The 19493-nt window shown below is 39.4% G+C and overlaps 1 protein-coding gene across 8 annotated transcripts in view; it reads right to left on the bottom strand.

Moving 5' to 3' along the window:
• The window catches only part of LRRC4C (leucine rich repeat containing 4C), a 1410106-nt gene that overhangs the window by 153955 nt on the left and 1236658 nt on the right, over positions 1–19493 (bottom strand). The gene's annotated exons all lie outside the window — the stretch shown is intronic.

The following is a 19493-nucleotide window of genomic DNA, read 5'->3' as shown; positions in this document are numbered from 1 at the left end:
ATTTTAATAGAGACCATGGGTACTCAGCAGACACTTGATTCTCCTTTCTTCACTGCAGGGAAGGCCATTCATGCGGCTAAATTCTGGATGACAGAATGTGAGCATAACTGATGGGTGCTTCTTGGAGGTCACATTCTTTAAATGAAGCTGCTCATCCTATAGTCTGACATGTGGGCATGGTTTCGAGAGCCAACATTACCCAGACGAAGATCAAATCAGACAGAATGAGGGATGACAACATAGAAGGAGCCCTGGTTTCTGGAGGATTTTACATAGAAGTTTATCCTTCCCTGCCCAGTCCTCCCATCTCTGTGTTGTTATATGAGAGAAAGCATGGCTGAGTGGTCTAAGGCACTGGATTGAGAAATAAATTCTAGATCTTGATTGATCCATTATACTTTAGATCTGTATATTGTAATTGCTTGGTCTGTATCCTATTTAATACCTATGTATAAAGAACTAGAACTGTGCTTGGCACATAGTAAGTGCTCACTAATTGTTACCTACTAACTCCATAAGTGCCAGAGCCAGTATTTGAAAACAGAGAGCACTGTGTGTCTCCCAAACCCACGTTCTTTCCTTTCCAGGAAGAAACGCTACCTCCAGTGCACACAAACAAAAAAGCGGTTATTTGCTAGAAGCGCTTCGGTTGCCAACACTTTAAAATTTCGTATAGTTGCTGGGTTAAAAAAAAATTTTCCAATTTTCAAAACCATTCTCAATTCTAAATCGTAATTTAAAAATATTTTACATTTGAAGTTTACTTGGCAAATAAATTCTTTGACACCTGTACTTCTGACTCATTCTAGTCACCCCAAAAAACACAGCACAGTGAGAAAAAGAAGGGCTGAAAAAGAGCTACCTGCATATTCATAAGCTGAATTCTCTGACTGTTAGATATAAAGGACTTGCATCCTCTGAACCATAATTTTTTTCTGTGCCGATGAATGTAACTAGGCTGTCTTTGAAGAGCCAAGTCTTCAACCTGGTTTGAAGAGTAATTCCTATTCTATCATTCTTTATCTTCTCTCAGTACTTACCCTGGGAAAAACTGCCAAAAAGAGAAATTTTGTCCTTGGGATAAATTGTGCTTGATATTTCAGAGCCTGTTCGCATTCTGAATTCAGTACTGGAGAAGAATGGGGGCCCCTCCCACATCTTCTTCCAGACATCCAGATGCTCCAGTCTGCCCGTCTCTTTCAAATTTCAGAGACTTGTAACATACACAGATCATCCATTTCTACATATATGACAAGAACTATTAGGCTACTTCAGGAAAACAGAAATACACTGTCCGGTATTACTTTACAATGTGGAAATAAATGGCTAAATGTCAAGGTCTCTCATATTTAAAAAAGCAGTCCCAGTGTTTTTTGTTCTACTGGGAAATCTGTTGTTTTGAAGGCAACATAGATTTGAATAAAGCCTTCCCTTCTCCTCACCCCCGCTCCCATTTTTAGCCAAATTAACGTTCCCTCCTTCCATTTTCCCATAACACCTTGTACAAAATTCTATCAATATTTCTTTCATTGTACCGTAAATATCTGTGCCCATGTTTTTTCCCCGAGTAGGCTCAGTGGGTCTGTCTTTCATTATCTTCTTGGCATGACTGATCTCATACTTTGTCCTTTTGCTTTGCCTTGTGCATTTATGTGCGGACTTTCCAGTGTCATTTTATTATTGCAGCTGTTGAAGTAATTTAAATGGGCTCTAAGAATACACATACTGTTAGAAAACTTACTTTTCAAAGTAAACATCACAGTTTTAGACATTTTTTAAAAGGCTTCAATTTTGCCCTGCTTTCTAAATCCTCCATAGTCTAAATATTCCATTATCTCTTTTGCAACCCCAAAGTGTCTCAAATTAAACACCACACTTCAACCAAAGTCACAACCAATGAGGAAGATTGGATTGTTCTCTTTTCTGGAGGATAGACACAGCAGGAATTGAATATTTTAGCAAAACTCAACTCCTAACAGCACTAATGGTGCCATGTGGCACTAATGCATTGTCAGGAATTAAAATCTGAACAGTAGAGTTGTAAGCAAGGAAAAAAATATCAATAAAATTCAGCTCAGGCAGACAAGTATGTGGTCCGTATTTGATGGAGGGATTATATGCATACATAAATAAATCATTAAAATCCACTCACTAGAAGTCTGCTCAATTCACAGTGATTTGAGTTGCTGCGGGGGCAATGGCAAATCTAAACATAATTTGTTTGTTTGCAAGACGAGAAGGAAGAATTTGACAGATTTTGAACAGATACAGACAGTCCATTTTTGCATTTGTAGAATGGTTAATATAGTATTTGAGTAAAAATGTGGAGCACATTTTCCAATGTGTCTTTGTTTTAAAAAGAAGAGGATGTTGGGCATGGTGGCTCATGCCTGTAATTCCAGCACTTTGGGAGGCCGAGGCAGGCAGATTGCTTGAGCTCAGGAGTTTCACAACAGCCTGGACAACATGGCAAAACCACATCTCTACAAAAAATAAAATAATTAGCCAGGCATGTTTGGGTGGCAGCTGTAGTCCCGGCTAACTCTGGAGGCTGAGATGGGAGGAGCACTTGAGCCTGGGAGATGAAGGCTGCAGTGAGCAGTGACTATATTACCACATTCCAGCCTGGGGACAGAGTAAGACCTGTCTCAAAAAATAAAATAAATAAAATAAATAAAAAAGAAGAAGAAGGCGAACCTGGTGGCTTATGTCTTTAATCCAGCACTTTGGGAGTCCAAGACAGTAGGATCACTTGAACTCAAGAGTTCAAGACCAGCCTGAGCAACATACCAAGACCCTCATTTCTACAAAAAATTTAAAAAAACAGATGGGCATAGTGTTGCACACCTGCAGTCTCAGCTACTCGGGAGGCTGAGATGGGATGATTGCTTGAACCCAGGAGGTTGAGGCTGCAGTGAGTCTTGATTGTGCCACTGCACTTCAGCCTGGATGACAGAGTGAGACCCTGTCTCAACAACGACAACACAAAAAAAGGAATAAACTGCTACAGTCAAGTCTTATTCCAACACTTCTCAAGTCACCATCTAAATAAATAATCAAATAAATCATAGCCTTTGGCAAGGCTGTTATGTATTATACTGAAGTATACATAATACTGAAGTATTATGTATTACTTAAAGCACTGCTTTAAGTAATATGACTGCAAAAAGAAGGCACAGACATTTGTTGAATCTTCTGCATGGGTATCTTAGGGAATCCTGACAACTCCCTAAGGCTGGTTTATTAACTCCATTCAAAGGTAAGAAAACTGGTGAAGGAAGAATTCATAGCTTGCCCAATGGAGTATAGTCAGTCAATAATAGAGACAATATTCAGACTGATATTGCTTTGTCTCTAATATTCTTGTTCGTTCCATTGCTTCACACTGGTTGACATAAAATTCACTTCCAGAAGTTTGGATTTCGGTGTGTGTTTTTTCTAAACACACACCACACACACACACACACACACACACACACACACAGAGTCTTTACTTCTGTCTGTCAAGGTCCAATTTAAAATTTAGCTAGCTTCGTCCTAAACCTTCCCCTTTTTGCTCTTCAATGGCATGTCTTGCTTCGATCATATAATTCTCCTCTTAAGGAGGATAAGGGTGGAGAACTGATTCTCTCTTATCACTAGTTTTGTGTCCTCAGATAGAATAAAATAATTTTTAACCTAAGAAATATGTCAAACTTCATTTACATCCTCAATGGCATGCATGATCTTGGCTCCGAATAAGTGTTCAGTAAAAAATATGTTAACTTACTAAGTTGTAACTGAATTACTGTATGATATTAGTGAGTGTAATTCATTTCACACATTGAAGCTGCTTAAATCTATCTGAGTGCAAATATATGTTGTATGAAGTATTTTTTTTTTTTTTTTTGAGACAGAGTCTCGCTCTGTCACCCAGGCTGGAGTGCAGTGGCACAAGCTCCACTCACTGCAAGCTCTGCCTCCCGGGTTCACGCCATTCTCCTGGCTCAGCCTCCTGAGTACCTGAGACTACAGGCGCCCGCCACCACACCCAGCTAATTTTTTGTATTTTTAGTAGAGATGGGGTTTCACCGTGTTAGCCAGGATGGTCTCGATCTCCTGACCTCGTGATCTTCCCGCCTCGACCTCCCAAAGTGCTGGGATTACAGACGTGAGCCACCGCGCCTGGCCCTGTATGAAGTATGTTTTTAAGTGAGGTACTTAATGGGGCATTCTGGGAGCCTCTTTGTGTATACAACTAATAATCATACTTTGGTATGTTCAAGTCTGAATTTTCAAATACTAGGTGTGCTTCAAATGGGAGCGGGCCTGTAAGCTGAAAAGAAGACTGGGAAATACAGAGTGAAGTTTAATGAAAATAATGTTAGGCTTATATCCTAAAAAGTGTGATAGACTCACTGTTATCTACAGAAACATATTTAACTTCCTGCAATTGTTGACTTTCCGCTTCACAAACTCCCTACTTCAAACCCTTCATTGCTCTCCTTGTGCCTCTTTTTTTTCTGGAGATGAAATTACATAGGAACGGCAAGTCAATGGGTGAAAGGAAAAGTCAATTTTTTCTGAGAATGGCGTACAGCTCCCGAGTTAGCTAAAGACCCTGTATCCTTGTTACATCACCACTTTTTCATATAGTACAGGAAAGAGCAAGAATACCTTTCAGACGTGCAGCGGAGTTGTTCTCGTAAGCCCCTATCCTACCAGACAGTGAGGTCCTTGAAACACAAAATGTGTTTTCTAATTGGTTGTTGACTTGTCAAAGCACCTAGTCCTTGCCTTTTTTAATATGAGAAACTACTACCATTAAATATTGCAGCTAAAGACAATTCAAAGTGAGATACAAGAGGGTCCTAAGATCACACTTCATTACAGAACTTCAAGAAGACTTGAAAAAACCATGATGCTTCCTAAATTGAAAACAAAATCTCTTGGGACTTTGAGTTGATATTAGGAAAATATTGCATATGGTTTTATATAGAACTTTATACTTTTATTACTTTATAGAGAACCTTAAAATTCATCATGAATTTATATTACTCTCAATGGTACCGTATATTTAAAGGAAGAGAAGATGGAGAGATAGTAAAGATATAAATAAGCAATTGTTTTAGGAAAACCCCATAATTTTCAGAGACTGGATTAGAATTTGTATAACATCAAACCGTAGCACTGGTAAAAAAAAAAAATCAGCAAAAAAAAAATAAAAGATTAAAAATATGGCTTTTAACACATGACATTTTGGGAACCATCTGGAGATTCTGTTTAGCATGTACTTCAGCATCACTTGTGGAGCTTTTGAAAACATGCTTATTCTATTCTGGCTCCATCCCTGGAGTCTGAAAATGCAGGTTGGGCACCCGTACTGATAATTTTAAACTTCCTCAGGAGATCCTATGCATAGCCAGGACTGAGAACCGCCAGTCTAGAGACTCTAGGTAGAATCACTTAAGTAGCTTACTTTACCAAGCCTATTGTTTTAGCCCTGTTTAAGGCAGTTTTGAATTCAGTACTTTTTGGCTTTTACTTTCTGCAGGAAGAAGCTAATATTGGTACTTACAGGCTCTGTGTTTTAGATAGAACCTTAGCTTACAGGCCTCAAATAGGATTATTTTGAATGTATTTAAAATCTACAGCTGATGTTGCTATTTTAGAGCGTTTTCAGTCTCAACCCAGCTGTACTTCTCATGCTACAAACGTGATATTTCTCATAATGAGAAGCAACAGCAATGGTGCCAAGCAATCAAGTCAACATAAAATCTCTGTTTAGCTTAAACAGTGTTCCACTACAAAGAACATGTTGAAAGTAAATATCATGAAGAGTAATAATTGTTAATATGTATTGAGTTCTTACTATGTGTCAATCAAGTACCTAACACTAATTTTAATTTAATGATAACAGAATGAAGTGGGTATTATTATTATCCCCATTTAGAGTAACTATTATTTCTATTTACTATTATCCCATTTATGATGAAGAAAGCAATATTTAGGAAATTTAAATCCTAAAGGGAGTCCTGGTGATAGCACCTAACCATGACGAGGATCAAAGTCTATCTCATTTCATACTTGCTCTTAATACGCCACTATGTCACTCCAAACTGACAGTCACCACTACCCTACAATGACACAAAATTAAACTAATAAGATTCCACTTTTTCTTTCTTCTCAGCTTAACCTGAGGTCTGTTTCACTATATATTACACAGTAAATAATAATATACAAATAATGGGGTGGCAATATATAGTCTGATTTTGCGTACTTCAAGGGATATACATTTCTTATCCCTATCCCTTTCCAAGAGTAAAAGATCCCTTAATAGCACATTAGTAACTCAAATTAGGGGCGGGGGCGGGCATGAACAATCCTAATATTTGAGACAGATCCTAAAACATCTGGCTAATAAATCTTTTTCCTTTAGAACTTGGGATTCCTTTTTAGAATCTATTGCTATTGGAATAAATGCAGGATAGAAGGAAGTTAGATTACCTGAAACATATAAAACCATCCCACATGTGGGGTTTCTAAGGTTACACCTAAGGCTTCTCCTGAAATAGCAACACTTCTAAGGAGCCTCTACGCCTCCCATTCTGGGGGACTGCCAAGCTGATAGTTCATGCTTGCTGGTGGAGATAAGGGGAGAATGTATTCCTTATTTCTTATGCTAATGGTAGCCATAGCTCCCCTGTCCAGTTAAGGGAAACACTGCACTGCCACTGTACTTGTTTACTAGTGTTGCCGTAACGAAATATCACCATCTGGGTGGCTTAAACAATAGAAATTCATTTTCTCACAGTTTCAGGGGCTAGAAGTCCAGGATCAAGGTGTCGGCAGGTTTGTTTTCTTTGGTGGCCTCTCTCCTTAGCTTGAAAATGGCCACATTCTCACTGTATTCTCAGTCTTTCCTTTCTGCTTGCACATCTGGGTCCAGATTTCATCTTCTTAAAAGGACACCAGTCATTTTGCATTAGGGCCCACTCTATAAAGACCTCATTTTAACTTAATTACTTCTTCAAAGATGTTATCTGTAAATATGCTCAGGTTTGGAAGCACTGGGTGATCGGGACCTCAACCTATGAATTTTGAGGGACAAAATTCTGCCCATAACACTCTCTTCTTCTTTCTTTGAACAGAAAATTATCCTCTTCTATTTTATCCATAGAACCTCTATTCTTTCAACCAATCTAAGAACCCAAATCCTCCTTACAACGAGGTAGAGGTGAAGGGATGAAGAGGGGGATTACTGACTTCTATTTTCACACAGTTGCTCCTTGCACAGTTCATTGAAAGCTGGCAATTCAGTAAACAAAAATTTCTGCTACCACAGCATCTATAGCTGCAACTAATTCGATCATTGAGTGTTTTTAGGCAGAATGACATTGAGAGTTATCATGCGTATCGGGTGATTTTGATCACACTAGTGTACATAAACAATTAGGGTGAGCTCAATTTAATGCCTTTTCTATTATTCCTTCCTGAGTAAGGTGGCTAGTGGGGAAAAGCTGAGCATACTGACATTTGAGCACCTACTAAAGCAGGGTGTTGCCACAAAAGTTGTAAACCTTCAATTTGAGCAGCCTTTTAAACATCCTAAGAGATATTCATACATGAAAGGATAGGATGCACTTTATCCCAAAATAATTTGCATCAACATTGATACCCCCAATTACCCAGATATATTTATTACCTAAGAAAATGTAACTGGTCTCCTATTCCAAAACCAGCTCCCAATACCCCTTCCCTTCCAGCAGACTGTAAGCCCTCAGCCCATCCTAAATGAAAAGTCTACAGTTCCTTCTGCTCTGCCATGTTTCCATCCTTTCAACAACACTGAATAGGAGAGAGACAGCAGAGCAGCTGCATTTCCAAATTAGGAAAGAGAGTGTTGGAAGAGTTAAACGAATTTCGCTAAACCACAGAACACAAAGGTGGAGAATGAAAGGTAAAGTTCTTCCCTTCTAACTCACTACCTTTAAAACTCTATGTAGAAGGGAGGATTTCAAAACTAGCATAAACTGATAGTGGTTAGCATACCACATAGCAGACATTTAATAACTTGTGCTGAACTAAACTATGTCAAATGTGCTCAGTTATTGGCTCTGGCTGAAACAGCTTCAGTGAATGTAGGCTTTGGCATTTCCCCGCCTCCTGAAGCCACTAAGGCAGTATTTCTGCTCACTCCTGAATCTTTCACTGGGGTATAATACACTCATTCTTCACTTCCATCAGCTCCGAATGTAGACCCCTGTCTACCGATGTGGGTGAGGGCGTACGAATGTCTCTCAGGGAAGAACTCTGGTGTAGCTCACGACATCAATGGATTCATTTCATATCTGCATCCTAGACCCAGGGAGTCACATAGTAACGTTTTATTCTATCATGTCCTATGATTTTCACAAATTGAATTGAACCAGAGTGAGCAGGCCACTTGTGGCATCTCCCACTCATTCAGTTATTAATATAATTCCAGTCATGCTACCATTTAGTCTATGTTCCTTTTGGTTCTATCTGAAAGTCAGTGCTATAAAATACCGTGAAAAACCTTGACATGATACATCAATCCATATCTGCACATTACATTGAACATTCTCCAAATTGAACAGAAACGAAATACGGATGTATTCAGAAGTTCCAGAAAGCGGAGAGGTTTTCACTGAGTAGAAACTGCATAAGAAAATGGACCCTGTGATAGGAAAATATTTTGAAATTTCCATAAGAAAATAGCTATTTGGTGGATACTTTATGGTTAACATTTTTCTCCATTGGCCTTAACAAAAACAAATACAAAGGTCATTCACTAACTGGAATACTATGAATCCAATTATGTAGGCTCAAGCAATCAGGTAAAATGAATATTTGAAAACATAATGGGCCCAAACCTTCCTTGATCGCCCATGTCTGACTTCCTGATTCAAATGTTTAAGCCTACATAAAATAGGTAATAAGGCAGCTATGAGTTCTGGCATTGTGGATACTCCATATAAATTTATTCTAAGAATCGTCTATTCTTTAACCAAGATCCATTGGAGAGATTCTTGAAAAATTACATGCATGAAGGAGAGGAGGGAGGGTAAATTTCCGGCAGCTTTTTGTTAGTTTGTTTTTTTCATTTTTTTTTTTACATTTTTAAAGATGTGTAAGACCCCAAGTGAAAGAAAAATTGCCACAAAGTCTGTTCCACTCCTAGCACATTAAAAAATGCAATAAAGTAGTTGCTAGTGAGAAATGATAATTTCAATGAAACATCTTCTTTTGGTGCAAAGTTTCAACCAAAAATCACGTTGGAGGAAAGCATGTCTTATTATAAAAGCATTGGTTAAATTATTCAGACTCCGTGAACAGAGTGTAAACCTATGATTCATTCTTTTTTTTTGTCCCTTCAAAATGGTAACTTGATTGAAACTAATTAGTTCTTTTAGTTATACTAATTCAACCACATTTTTAAAGCCATGTGTCAATATGATTAAGACTCAAAATAGTGACTTAAGACGCTAATTTATATGATGAGTTTAATGGCACTGTTAGATACAATAATTTAAAACACCGTGATAATGAGTTTTGCAAAATAAAAGTTTACTAAAATTCAAATTGTAGTATTATGAGATAAATTAAGTCTTGCTTTAAACACACTTTAAGCTTTAAGTGTTCACTATTTCATTTATTTTCTTTCAATATTGATTTAATACGCAGTATGTATCAAAGAGATACACAAAGACAAGTCTGGTTCCCTGAATAGACAAAGCTTAGAGTTATGGGGGAAGATAGAGAACAAACATATAATTAGTAAATAATGTGGTAAGTGTTATGGTAGGGGTATGTGTGAAGCACTGGGGGACAATGACAAAGGCAACTAGTAATGCTGCAGTGGGAAGATAAGGTCAGTTTATCCTAATGATCAGTGCATATAATTCAATAAGTAGAACAAATACACTACCTTAAGGCAATGCTGCTTAATTCAGGACTCTTAACAGGGACACAAAATACAGAAGGTATAGAAATTCAGAGAACATATATTTCATCCAACATTTTTCTCTTAATCCAATTACTTTTGACAAGTTACTGACCTGCTTGGATGGGCTCCAAGAAAAGGCCTCTTTATGATGGCTGTTCCTCTATTACAAACCATGTTCCAGTCTATTTTATCACAAAACATATTTTATCTGCTAGATACTATTTTCAGGGTTTGAAAGAAGCCATAAATCTTTACATAAATGGAGAAAAATGTTCAAAAATTTGTAAACACAATTCTGTGACAAATGGCCAACATACCTGTCGCTTACTTGTAGTTATTATATGCTAAGGCAAAGAAGAATGAAACAAGATATGATTGTTGGAAACAGAAATGAAAATAGATATGACTTTCGCTGAATACTAGTTGATTGCTCCGATGTGGGTGTGGACGCTGTTACGGCTACCTACCTACATTCTTTCTGGTAGAAACAAGGTGACGATTTCAAGCAAGAGTTTAGTCTATTTTCCCCAAGAGGTAGGGGGCAGGCGGGCAGTGGCTATAGGGCATTTGACATTAAAAACCTATCACTTTAATCTTGGTAGGCATCCTGAGAGCATTCTCCAGGTGCATCAAAAGTAGAACTGGAGCTGTGGCCAGTAAGCTGGGGCAGAAAAAGAACAAGAAATGATTATTTCTGTGGTCACAAAGAATGGCATTCCTATCTGATACAGCTTTGGTCACTTGGCTGCTCCCCAAAAGTATGAATACTTCTGAGAAATAGCAAGATAGAAATCTAGTGTGGGAAGTCAAAGGAGATTCCGGAGGGGAGGGAAAGATTCCCGTCAAGCCTCTGGCCACATCCAAGGCTTCCCTTTGAGTGTGTTAATATAAACATCAAACCAAGTGCTGAATCAATGAATTCACCTACTTAATTTCGTAGTTAATTAGTGGAAGCTAGTATGAAATTAAGTGCTTGCCCTGCGGAATAGACACACACACACACATACACACACACACACACACACACACACACACACACACACACACAGAAACCACAGTATGAAGAAGGACTTGGCTGGACATGGATAGTAGCAGAAATAAATACATTTGATAAGCGTAATGAAAAAGGAGACAGAGGAGGGCAAGAAGTGGCAAAGAAAGGAAATTAGCCATCCAAAATTTCTGAGAAGGGGAACTAGAAAAATGTATTTCCATTCTCTTTGGCAAAGACAGTCCTGTTACCTGTAAATAGTTCTGTGAAACAGCTCAGACTCTTAGATAGATAAAAAGAATACCAGAGAGCATCACAGACTTCTTATTTTACAGAAACATAAGGCTCAGAAAAGAGGTAACTTACATAGAGTCCTGCAACCAGAGCACACAGCAGCATCCTCACTGGAATGTCACCTTTGACAGTTGCATTCAGCAGTAGGAAACAGCCATTACAAAGGTACTGCTAAGAAGCTACAAGTGAAATGCACCCATATTTCCTATTTCACTTGCAACCACCTGCTCAGGGCTATTTTCAGGGGCTCTCATGTTTATAGCTTATGGCAGTGTCCTAGACTATCTAAGTGAATAATAGACATGGTGGTCATTTGTCACACAGTTGTGCAATTATATCTATATGACTTTATATCTTGCTAAGCATTGACATTAGAATTTAAAAAATACCTTCTACTATCATAATCATTCACCTTTAACAAAAGGATATTTTGATCCCAACGAAATAACAAGAGTCTGTCTTTTAAACGTATAAATTTAATTATGTGAGAAACACACTACATTCTACTTTTTTTTGCCTCTATCTGTTATTGCAAGATTCATCATGACACCTGCCCATTTGGCAATCTAGCTTCAGGGACCATTGCTACATATTAGAATAATATGCAAACACGGGGAGATTTGAAACATTAAATGTAACAATTGCATCCTGCTCCTTAGAACTTTAATCCAGTGGGAGGCTGGAAAAAGAAACATCTTGTACACATGAGCATTTCCCTTGGGAAATCCTGGGAAATCTACCCATCATATCCATACTGCAGAAGAACAAAAGCAGGCAGCCCTCTGAAGCACAACGGAGCCCACAGAAGCAGGTTGCTTTACTAGGGAGCTCCACATTCCTGCTAAGCAAACAGCTGCAGGAAACCTAGAGCTCTAAATTACCGCTCATCCAATACTAGCTCTCTAAAGAGACACCATAGGAAACTCAGCAAAAGAGAGTTGCTTTCATTTCAAAGTCAGCACACTACTAGGTGGGTTTCCCTAATGGAGAAGGTTGGCTGGCCCCAAGTGGAGTCTATGGGGCTATTACAAAGATTAATGAAAACCTAACAAAAAAGTCATAATTTCATTGAATTTTTAAAAATTTTGTTTAAGATCAGCAGTTGGAAGTTTGTGAAGAACATTCTTTCAATCACAAAGCATCTATAGACTATTCACTATACGTAAGGCATGAAGGTGAGGACCCAGAGGTGGAAGTCAAGGGGCTGACCTCAGACAGCCTTCCGGCTAAAAGCAGGAACAAATAATAAGCACATAGAACAATTACTCATGCAAAACAGGTTGTTGGAAATGAAAACCAATATGGCGTAGCCAAGAAATACATATTGGAATCGAGAGAGAGGAGGAGCTGAGATAGAGAGGCTCTCTGGAGGAGATTTGGATTACAGGGCCTGGCACTTATTTTGCAAGTGAAGGTTTGTTAGTAGGAGAACTGCATTAAAACAGTGCTTTGTGATTATTTGGAAGATAAATAACTTGATAAAGATGGACTGGAAGGAGAAGGGCAAATCAGGGCATGATTATAGTTACCTGGGCCTGATAAGTGCTAAATGCTGAGTTAGAATAGGGAAGGGACACATTCTACAGACAATAGGAAGCAGGGGCCTGCTTTGTCTTGCCAGCCCTAAGGGACAGAAAGCAGTGGTTCGAATAATATAAAATAGTGACTAGCTCCAGTAATCTTCCATTTGTCTTTAAAAAGTCTTAGATTTAGGGAAAAGAAGCCACAACTGATATTAAAGCTACTGTTACATTCTCTGTAGAGAAGGTATTCAGGCAAATATGGAGCAGGCAATAAGGAAAATCATTCTCAGATGTCAAACCATGCCCTGAATCTATAGTGTATTGCCTGAATATGCACTTCTTTCTCCTTGTACCTTGAATAACAGAGAAAGATAAGTGGCACCTGTCTCTAGAAGGCCCTTCAGGAGAAGTCATGTGGGAATTCAGGACACTGAGATAAATTGGTGGGAAATGTGTGTGTGTGTGTGTGCGCGTGCGCGCGCGTGTGTGTGTGCGTGTGTGTGTATGCAAGCAAGCGTTTGTGTCCATAGATTCTGTAATCACGCTGTTTTGTGCCTGTCTTCCCTGCTGCTGCAGTGTCTGTGTCATAAGCAAAATAAAGGGCGATATGCTGAAGGAGTAAGGAAACTGACTGGGGGCATTGCCTCCCATCTGGACCAATGCCCAGAGGAGCTGAAAATGGCAATTTTGTTTAGTACCTTCATGGGAAAAGCGGCAATGACAGTATCCCAGAGCTCTATCACTATATCTCTTCCTGCCTCTCCCACGTACCATCCTGGTAGGAAAAGGTAAAGAGGGTTAAGAGTTATGGAGGAAAAGGTTCAATTTCCTTGTTCTATATACAGAGGAGGATGTCTTCTGATGGATACCAACGAGACAGGAAATATGTGGTACAGCCTTATGCAGCTGTGTGACTGTTAGTATCACCACATCTTAAGGAATGAGGCCTGCCAACTAATGCCTGCACAGACTTTGCAAGTTCAGTTGCCAGGGACCACTGGGATATTAAATGTTTCTTCACTCTCCCCAACATAAGAAAACAGTAAGGCCTCCTTAAAGACCCTTGTGGTTTATTTGTGGCAATCTCAAAGGGTTGATACATTTAAAATAAATGATGCAGAAAAACAATTACTTTCAAATATCCAGAGCTGTGGCTGGGTAGCTGCCCTGGCCAAACTAGAGGCAAAATACTATAACAGGTTGTCGAACTGAGAACACCCAGGATAAGAAGAGGGGGAAAGAGGAAGGAAGTATAAAAAGTAGTGAGGTTAAGGGAAAGAGCTACAGGTCTTACTCAGTGTTATTTCATTAAACTAAAAGAAATCTAGTATCAAACTGTTATTATTATTACTATTATTAATTAGCGGTAGTAGTAAGCAGTCCCATGTGAGAGGCAGCACAGCATAGTAGAAAACCACTGGCTTGACCAAGGATTCAAAGTAGAGTTTTGCCATTTATTGTCTCTGTGACATGGGTAAGTCATTGAGCTTATTTGAGCTTCCCTTTCTCACCTTTAAAAAGGGTGCTTACTGCTTATTTGCTTGCGGATTCAACGTCTTTACAAAGGTAAAACCTTTAGATGGTGCCTACTCACAGCAAACACTCCATAAATGTTACCGATCACTGATTTTTTTGTATTGTGGTTATTATTGCAGTTGTCATAAGGGTACAATGAGATAAAATATATAAAATAACTCACTAGTATTGCTACCACACGACAGGTACTCAAAAAAGTGGCAGTCTCCTTCACTGCTTTAACTTTCCAGGAAAACCCTACTCCAACAGTCATTTGTTCTCCCATAGCTTCGAGAAATATATGAACTTGGTTTGATTCTCAATTCCGAGCATGTCACTGCATAAGTAAGAATTAAGTAAGTACAGTGATCCCAATATGGAACACACAGTATTAAGACTTCGAAAGAGATAAGTCCTTGAACTTGGCAAGCAGTCATGTACTTTGAACAGCACTTCTTAACAAATATTTGTATCCAAAGGCCAGATATGAGTTTCCGTCACCTTGCCTATGAAGAAGAAAAAGACGTGTCACGTGGCCCAGATCACCGTCCCTGGGTGGGCAGAATGGAGAGATCTGGAATGGCCTATGTCACTGCTAAGATCTTTGCAACAACAGTTAGATTAAATCGAAGCTAGATTTAAGCACATCTACGGCCGGGACAAGTGACCAGGAGTGTGGGTATTCAAGGAGTTTTAAAGATCCTCTACCAGTGAGCTGCTACTGACTGAAGACAATTCTTTTGTTTTTACTTTTGTTTCTTCATTTCCAAAAAAGCACTTGTAAATTCTCTTTCAAAAATGAAGATGTGTTTCTAAGAGATGAGAGGAATAATGCAAAAATAGCATGAATGCAGATGAAGTTGTTCCACTGAAAAATTGATCACTACAGCCAGACGATTTGCTGGAATATCAACATTCCTTAGTTATTACAACTTCAATACCTATATACAATGTAGCATTACAGAGAAGTACAAACAAAATTAACCCTTGTAGCAAGTTACATTATGAAACATAGCAACTTGTCCTTCTCACTCTCTACCACCAGGTATATGATAGATATTAGTGGTTTTGTCTGCAGCACATAATTCCTGTTACCTCTCAATAGCCCCTGAGTTCCATCTGGGGATGCACCGACCCTCTACTCCCTTACCTTAAAGCCATTGATAGTTTATGAGTAGAAATATGACATAAGCTAATCTAATCAGCTGTGATCTCAGGGTACTCACTGGGAGTGCTGGGACAAAACTATGGAACTTTCTATGGTGATGTTTGAGGGAATGCAAAACAATGGATTGATTAAAATAGCCCATGAAAGAGGACTGTGCCAAGGGAAATATAGGGAAAACAGAGCAGGAGTCCCTGTGACATTGGGAACATCTAGATCAAACTACACCCGAACTCCATGTACTGTAGGACTTTTCAATTACATAGGTCAGCAAATTCTCTTTTTTGCTTAACCTCGCTAGACTTTTCCCTTCTCATTTCAAATCCAAGGCATCACAACTGAGGCACATCCAAGAGATCAGTCCCAAAAGAAAACTCGAATATGGATGGATAAAAATCATCTACCCGGAATAAATGCAACAAATCTGTTTCATTGATCTCATCAATTCTACTTTCCAAACTACAGCGCTATACAGAAAACAACAGGAATTACACCATTCTGAATTCAGAAACTCATTTTCTTATGCCATATTTCCATTTTTATTAAACAATCTGCCCATAATTACTTTTGACACCTTTCTTCTGGAGGCACATGCTTAGTAATTATTTTACAATATTGTGTAAGACAATGTCTCTTACCTTTTTACAAATAATAGCTTGAGTATTTCCATGCGCCAAGCACTTTGCTAAAAGTTCTATGTGAATTATTTCAATTCTAACTCACTACAATACTGCACTATAATCAAGCCTATGTCACACATAAGAAAGTTGAGGTTCAGAATTATAAATAAATTGCCTGAAACCACAGATCTAAGAGGTAACAGAGCTCTTACTAGTCTGCCTTCCATGTCTGTGCTGTTACGTCATTCACCAACCTTGTGGACTCATGGGGTGTTCTAAGTAAGAGACAGGCACAGTGCCTGACATACAGTTAGTACTCAGTATATGGCATTTATTAGTATTACTTATGGGACTATGCTTTGGGAGATATAATTTCATTTTCAAATCTTTAGTATATGAATCTGAGAAAAAGTAAGGTGTTCCTTTTTATCTAACAGATAAGTCCTTGATGATTTACTTGGCCCTGAACTACTCATCCTTTCTTTCAGGTGAGTATCTGTGCATATTTGCATGGAAGTCTAGATACAGTTTCAGTGCCAGCCCTGGGAAAAAGAGGAAACCTCTGGGTGCCAGCACCCACTGGCTGCCTGAAATCCATCTGTGATGCTCAAAATTCTTCATATTTCCTCTCTATAAACACCTAGGGGATACGCTGGGCCTCATCCCTGGCTGGACTGAAAGGCCCAGAGGAACCTTACAATGAACAGTAGACAGAGAGAGATGGGACTGAAGGCTTTAATACAGACAGAGTCTCTGTCCCTTCTTGGCTGCAGTGAACAGCAGAAGGGTTGGACCTGAAGTGATGGCGCTGTGCCGGCAAAGCACTTTGGCACATGCCGGGATATGAAAGGCTCTAATGAGACCCATTTCACAATTCACTGGCCACGTGCATTAAGCAGGCAAAGATTTCTTCTTAACATCCCTGTAATATATCCTATGGCTCAGGTCTGCCACAGGGTCCCGCACCAGCCCAGTAAACCAGATCTTGCCGTCCTCTCACTCCTCTTCCCTTGGCAGGAAAGTAAGCTATAGGAGAGGCAGCAGCATAGCTATAAAGAGACAGGAGGCATTTCCAACTGCAGACCTCTCTCGGGTCTACAGGAACCTTCCAGAGACCTGCAATGCATGCTAATCCTTCCACTGGTTAAGAGAGTGGGTTCACTCATAGTAAAGTCATTGTTCTTTCTAATTGTCAGAGACTGCTGCTCTGCACTTGCCTGGAGCGATCCAATTAACATATCGCCACAACACCAACCATTATAATATGTTCTGTGTCCTACCAACAAGGGAAAGCCCCAACCCTGCTTCCATCCACAGCTTCCGTTTAATTAGGTCTTTAATACGTAAACAGACGGGGGAAAACAGAAACCCGGATAGAAGACTATATGTCTGACTCGCATTCTGTCTAAAAGCGACCTTTTGGAGTTGGAATTTTTTGTTGTCAATAGGGAATGGTAGAGGGACTTGAGAACAAAAGAAAGGACAGAGGGAGGAGAAAAGGGATGGGGAGGACTAAGGATGAAGGCAGATAGGGATGGATGCAGAGAGGGTGAGAAAGAGAGGGAAAGGCTGCTTGCTGCTTTGGGGAATTGAAAAACATGTAACTTCTGCTGGAAACTATTGCCATGGCAACGTTCAAAACAATACAGAGAAAGCCTTCATAGTTCCATTCTTGCCTTCCTGAACACCACTGTGTAGATGTTAACTCTTTTAGGGTGGCTTCTGACTTATTGCTTTTTCAGTTAGTAAAAATCGGAGTCCTCTAGATCCCTCCCCATAATGTGTCTGAATTCGTTCATCCACACACGTGCTGTGGTCTCTGCTGAGGTGAGCCTCTCTAGAGATCAGCTAACTAAGCTATGGGCATTCTTTCCGGCCAGATTAGAACAGCTGAGCCAGGATGAGCTCTGTCCCCCCAAACTCTTTCTCAGTCTCTCTCTCTCTTTCCCTTAAGGTTGTAAAAATCGGCACACTCTGAGATCTGGCTCAGGTTCAACCGTAAAATCATTCAGGAGAGGCACATCTCTACATTTTCAAGTGTCACGCACCTTTTTCAGAACATTCATATCTTAGTTATTGAAGCTCCCACCATCATTATCAAACCATTAGCTGAAAGAAAACATGTCCACTGCTCTGAAAATAAATTCCTTAGTACTACAGTTCTTTAGATTAATAACAAACAAAAATGATCAGCTGCACTGACAACCGGATGACTTTTAAAGCATCACAAGTAAATCTGTCAACTTGTTCTAGGTAGGACCACATTGATGATAACAGGTTATTTTAATAATTAGGGAACTGTTTTAGTCATCATCAGAAAAAGGTTGGCCGGGTGCGGTGGCTCAAGCCTGTAATCCCAGCACTTTGGGAGGCCGAGGTGGGCGGATCACGAGATCAGGAGATCGAGACCATCCTGGCTAACACAGTGAAACCCCGTCTCTACTAAAAATACAAAAAAATTAGCCGGGCACGGTGGCGGGCGCCTGTAGTCCCAGCTACTCGGAGAGGCTGAGGCAGGAGAATGGCCTGAACCCGGGAGGCGGAGCTTGCAGTGAGCCGAGATTGCGCCACTGCACTCCAGCCTGGGCGAAAAAAAAAAAAAAAAAAAAAGGCTGTCTTTTTTTAAAAATCTGTGGACCCCCACTCCCACACACACACTCCTACTTAACAAACAAAAATTGGACAATTAATGGGAGGTTGCCTACAAGTGTCATCTCAACAGTTTGTAGTTTGACAAGAACTAAGACAAAACTCATCACTGGTTCTTCTAAATAAATCTTTCACACTTTTGGAGGCCGAGGCTGGTGGATCACCTGAAGACGGGAGTTCGAGATCAGCCTGGCCAACATGGTGAAACCCTGTCTCTACTAAAAATACAAAAATTAGCTGGACATGGTGGCATGTCCCTGTAATCCCAGTTACTCGGGAGGCTGAGGCAGGAGAATCACTTGAATCTGGGAGGTGGAGGTTGCAGTGAGCCGAGATCGCACCACTGCACTCCAGCCTGGGTGACAGAGTGAGACTCCATCTCAAAAAAACAAAAAAACAAAACAAAAAAACAAAACCTTCCCTGGCATACCTTCCCAAATCCTCACTCTTTATCATAAGGAATGTAGTGGTCAGGAAATAATCCCTTTGGAAGTTCTGGGGCTAAAATTTGTTGAAACGATTAAAAGAAATCACTAGATTTCAAAAGCATGATGAAGCATGACTATTAATGCTTTATCATCTGCTATTATTAGAGATTAATAATATTAATCTCTAAACTGGAAATAATCTAAAACTAGAAGAAAAACTTTAAAAAAGAACTATTAATATAAAAACACAAATACTCCAGTTCAACATATTTAAGACGTTTCTCTTCAAAATGCAAGATAAAATTAAGCCATAATTAAATAGTGTCCTATCATTTACCACTTTCCTTCATGTGATCCAG

This window comes from Hylobates moloch, unplaced genomic scaffold (assembly GCF_009828535.3).
Source record: "Hylobates moloch isolate HMO894 unplaced genomic scaffold, HMol_V3 SCAFFOLD_11, whole genome shotgun sequence".
Taxonomy (NCBI): Eukaryota; Metazoa; Chordata; class Mammalia; order Primates; family Hylobatidae; genus Hylobates; species Hylobates moloch.
The sequence above is the reverse complement of the archived record's forward strand: the minus strand, read 5'-3'. Positions and strand labels throughout refer to the sequence as shown.